Here is a 5,208-nt window from a genome sequence, read left to right as displayed (position 1 = left end):
TGGATGATTCAAATGACAAAACCTCCTTTCTATATATAGGAGTCTAAGGCGTCACAATATAATCCAGCCGACCTAACAATAATAATATAAAGCCACAAAAATAACAATAGAGGGATTCTATGGGGCACAACAATAACAATATGGGGGCAATAGGGGCAAAACAATATTAATAAGGGGTATAACTACAATAGTAATGGGGTAATCACTAGTATTATAGGGACCCAACAGTCCTTGTTGAGTTTTTGCACCATGGAATATGGAATCAAGGGATTTCCAACCATTAATGTATTTACTCCTAGAAAACCCCCATTAGACTATCAAGGAGCAAACGATGCAAAACCAACAAGGAAACTTGCAATTCAGCAGTTGAAAACTGTCATTAAAGACTGGCTAAATGGGAAGATTGGATCAAATAAGAAAAGTTCATCTAGCTCATAAATAGAGCTCACTTCAAGCGATTTTGATGACATTGTCCTCAAAAGTAAAGATCAATGGCTTGTTGAATGTTATGCTCCCTGGTGTGGACATTGCAAAAACTTGCTCCAGAGTGGAAGAAAGCTACAAATAGCTTGAAGGGAAAAGTGAATATGGGTCACTTCAATTGTGATGCAGAGAAGAGTTTGATGAGAAGGTTCAACGTGCAAATCTTTCCTACAATCTTGGTCTTTGGTTCGGATAAGGAGAGTCCAGTTCCTATGAAGGTGCAAGGATAGTTTCTGCGATTGAACCCTTTGCCTTTGAGCAACTTCAGATGAATGTTTCTCCTTTGGAAGCGTGAAGATTACATGCAAAAATGTATTGGGAACCACATGTGCTGCTTCAACAATCTGTTTTGTTAGTTTCCTGCTTGACATTTTAGACACAAAAGTAGAAGGAAGGGATCGTTACCTACAACAACTCATATCTGTGGCAGAAAAATTCAAAAGAAGTTCATACAGCCACGCGTGGGTAGCAACAGGAAGGCATCCTACTCTTAGCAGTCGGTGTTGGTGGCTATGAGTATCCAGCCTTCATAGCTTTGAACCACAAAAGGAGTGTCTATGCTCCACTTCGCAGCGCATTTGAGCTTGAACATCTTGTGATTTTGTGAAGGATGCAGGGTGAGGAGGTAAAGGTAATTTTCCCCTAGAATTTGTTCATGTTATTGAGGAAACTGAACTGTGGGATGGGAAAGACGGAGAGATGAATAGAAGCATTGGAAAGTATGGCCCAAAGGCAAGATAAGGAAGTAAAGAATACGGGTAACAAAACTAGTTGAGCTTCATGTCATTATTCCCAAAGCATGGTATCATTTTATGACTATGAAGGCAAGCTAAAATCCTGAAGGCCTTTCGAAAGTCAATATCAACCTTGGATCATTGTAAAATGAGTTGGAAATCACAAATCAACGTTATATTAAAGCAAAGGTTTTGATATATATGTGTATCCAACAAGATGTCAAAGCAGAACACATTAGCATTGCGTTAGAGTGGCACTTTTCAAAGAACATAAATATTATGTGTATACATGAATTGGTAGCCTCAAAGGAATCCACGACAATCCTGAATAAAGTGATTTTGGATCATCGAAGGCACACCTAGCGATACCACATGGAGAAGATGCTACGCCATTACAATATTGGGGTCATGTTACAAGGAGACATTTCGCCGAGTGCGTTGCCCATATTATGTCGAGGTGTCTATACTGAAAAGTGCCAGTGGTTAAACTATGCAGTGAGAAAACCATATAAAGAAGGCATGTGCTAGAATCATGCCCAAGCTAATCCATAAAGAACAAAGAGCCATGGAAGCAAGTACAAATGAGTATGAAAGAACATAAGAAGTCGTGATATAAGGTAAAACAGAGACGAATACCTGATGTTTGGGTGTTTACATATCGATGGATACGGTCAAATCTTCTATGCCACAATATAGCCAAGCCAACCTTCCAGTTTTATATGGTTGCAGAAGATAAATACTGAAACTAGACTTGGTTTTCTGCATTATCACTAGTCGCAGTTCCGTTGGCAAAACCCTAAGTCGCAGAATCGCACTCTAGTAGAAGATAGTGAATGTGACCTACTATGAAATGCGACTATGCAAACTCATGGAAGTCAGACCTCCCCAAAAGTCATGACATCACACTCCACAAGAGGCCAAAGGGTGCGACCCCCTTCGAATGTGACTCTGTGACCTCTCCCAAGTCGCCAGGTCACAAAATCGCCCCCAAAGCAGGCAGATATTGGTGCGACCACTCCTGTCCTACAACTTCTGCGACTATGCAATTGATTTTCAAGAATCTCCTCCAGCAAGTTGTGAGGTCACAGCGTGATCAACCATCCAAGTGCAACTTCTAGCTAAATGTGACTATGCGACTTCACGATTCCACCCACTGTATTTAAGTCACACTTCCAAATGAGATAGGTTTGAATACTCCATTCCAATTCGTATTTGTTGGCTTTGTAACAGGGCTAGTTTGAGCCAAAGACTAAGACAAATCTTGGAGCTATCTACGAGAAAACTCTAGAAGATCATGCAAACACGTTGCATAAGGTTCTTTGCCTACGCTCACGGGTTCTGAGGCCTTATTTCGGCCTTCAACTTGTTCCAGATCCCTCAACCCAAGTTTGTGGCTTATATTCATGCTTCAGCTCTCTATACTTTGAAGGAGCTTAGGGTTTTCTTATGATAGATCTTGGACTATTTCTGAGCTTAATTTTGCATGATGATGTGAGACATATTTGAGCACATTTGTGTCAGGGTTTCTGAAAGTGTGATACCATATTAATCTATTTTGAGATGTTACTATGCCTCCCTTAAAGACATTGTTAAATTAAGTTGTGAAGCAGCAATAGCAAGGCTCGATGCATTGGAGTTCTGTTGCAGAATTAAAAGTGTTGGGCTACAAGAGCATTGATCAAGTTCAGAACCAAATTAGGAACCCTCAGATCTAGAGAATTAATCAAAGATAAGGACTGTGACGTAGTGGAGGAAGACGTGTCTAGCAGATAGCACCTATTGTCAGTAGCAAACTCTTGGAACTTCCTCAGACTCTACCATGACACAATTTGCAGTATTGGAGGAATAGATTCAAAGAATGGCTCATATTTGTTTCAATTGAAGAGTTTTCAATAGCATCAGGCAAGAATTGGAATATAATAGGCCAAGAACCAATACCGATTCAAAAGGAACAACATTGTGAGTTAAGGGCACAAACAAAGTTTGCTTGTCAAACGAGAATTTGCATAACTGGCCAACATGACAATGTCTAACCTTGGTGAACACTAGTGACCTCGATTAGACAGTGATACCAAGACAGTATGTGCAGTGAAGTGATAATGAGAGTAAATGAGAATATGGTTGAGGAAGCCCAAGAGGACCCCCCAAGGCCACAGCATTGATAATACTGTGGCACAGTAATTGACCACACAGGGGTCTATATTAATTATTTATTAATGTCATTCTTTCAAATTAGCTGGTTGTAATTCCATTATTATTCTTTGTCTAAAATTATGTTTGAGTAATGTTATTTTCGTGTAGGTAGAAGGAACATAACAAATATTGGTCTACGCAAAAGGATTAGGGTTTCTCATGGAGCTTGCATAACTAGGTTTTCCTTCAGTAAGCCAGATGGTCCCTTCCAAGTTCTAATAACTTTTCAATAAACTCAAAGGCACATCACCAGAAGATAGATGAAGGCAAGTGAGGCATAGTGGCAAGAAAACGAATCGATCTCAAGACCAAGCATCTGCAACATGGCAAGATTTGGGCACCCAACATTCTAGGGTTTCCAATAACCCTCAGCATCTTTCTCTCTATCTCTTTCATCATGATGTAAATATCACCCACCATTATGTCAGCCACTATGTTAAGTCTGATCTAGGCAAGTAATAATCATTGTGGCCTGAGGAAGAAGTGGGTAATCTCAAGTGTCATGAAGGTTGCCGAAAGGTCATAAGGGAGGCCAAGGGTCATGGTAGATGAGTAGTCTCCTCACCTTTATAAATGTTCCCTTAGGCCTCATTCGAGAGGACTTTTAGCACTTGAGTTGAGGCATAAATAGATAGCTGATGTAGGCTTGAGAGCTAGGGTCACTCAGCTCTTGGTAGCGAGGAGAGTGGGTTTGCAGTAGGGTTATGGTTTTGACACTAGGTGATGGTATGAATAGTCCATGTTCCACTACTCAGTATTGACCAGTTGCATGATATGTATTTGAAGTTGCAGCAATATTAATAAGTTGTTTTCTTTTTCCTTTTACACTGATTCCCATGCTTACTCGGTTGTATTAGCTGTCTGGTACCTCACCATATTTGTATGAGTGCTTTCATATATGTGAGATGTTATGTACTGATACATAGTGGTTGCATGTATGTTTCACTTTAGAATCTGTGTCTACTTTTTCTTTGCCGTGTCAGTGACCTATTGTGAACTACTTCGCAATTGACCTCCGACATGTTCCTATTTATTATGTCCGATGGGGTTTTAGCTCACTAATCATCCTCATAATTTATCTCTTCTTATCGTTGTTGTGACTTGTTTAAACCTCTTTCTGCAATTTTTCAATCTTGGTCTGATTTTGTTTCATTTCCCAAGCACTTCATTCTCGCCCCACTCTAGCACCTTCTCATTTGATAACCAAGAGCACAAAACAATCATGGTGGTAGTCAGGCCCACATACCATATGGGGCTCCTACTCCAAATGGTGTGAAGTCTAATTGGGACTTTACACTATGGAGACCCCTTAGATGTTGGCAATACATTTTGGCCCGTCAACAAGATACCATGCTCAATCTCAATCTCTAGGGTTCATTAAGAAAGACCACAATAGTCTTGCAACTTGTAGACCTTTCCACAGTAGCTCCCGAGGGGATTATTGAGGATGTGATGGTCTCCATTGACTCCTGGGAGTACCCGACAAACTTCCTAGTTCTCCAGCCTAAGGCCAAGCTTAGTGGTTATCCTCTCATACTTGGGAGGCCTTGGTTAGCCATTGTTGATGCCTACATCAACTATAGGGCTGGAAATATGACTATAAAAAATGGGCATTTGTCCTAGCAATTGGTCTTGTACCCTCCTTCTCATCCATCTCTAGAACATGACTTACCTTTATGGCTAGAAGAGGAGGAATAAGATGAAATCTACTCAGCCCAACTCTATACCCTAGAAACTACCATGGGAGGAGGACAACCGGATGAAGATGATTTGATTGAACACATACTCCAAATTCCAA

The 5,208-nt window shown here is 40.5% G+C and overlaps 1 pseudogene; it reads left to right on the top strand.

Moving 5' to 3' along the window:
• The first annotated feature begins 249 nt into the window (after positions 1-249).
• Positions 250-2,990, top strand: LOC149179324 (protein disulfide isomerase-like 2-3 pseudogene; annotated as a pseudogene).
• Positions 2,991-5,208: the final 2,218 nt, after the last annotated feature.

This window comes from Pinus tabuliformis, chromosome 4_1, assembly GCF_031772625.1.
Source record: "Pinus tabuliformis cultivar Carrire ecotype Pingquan chromosome 4_1, CPIR1, whole genome shotgun sequence".
In the NCBI taxonomy this organism is placed as follows: domain Eukaryota; kingdom Viridiplantae; phylum Streptophyta; class Pinopsida; order Pinales; family Pinaceae; genus Pinus; species Pinus tabuliformis.
The sequence above is the reverse complement of the archived record's forward strand: the minus strand, read 5'-3'. Positions and strand labels throughout refer to the sequence as shown.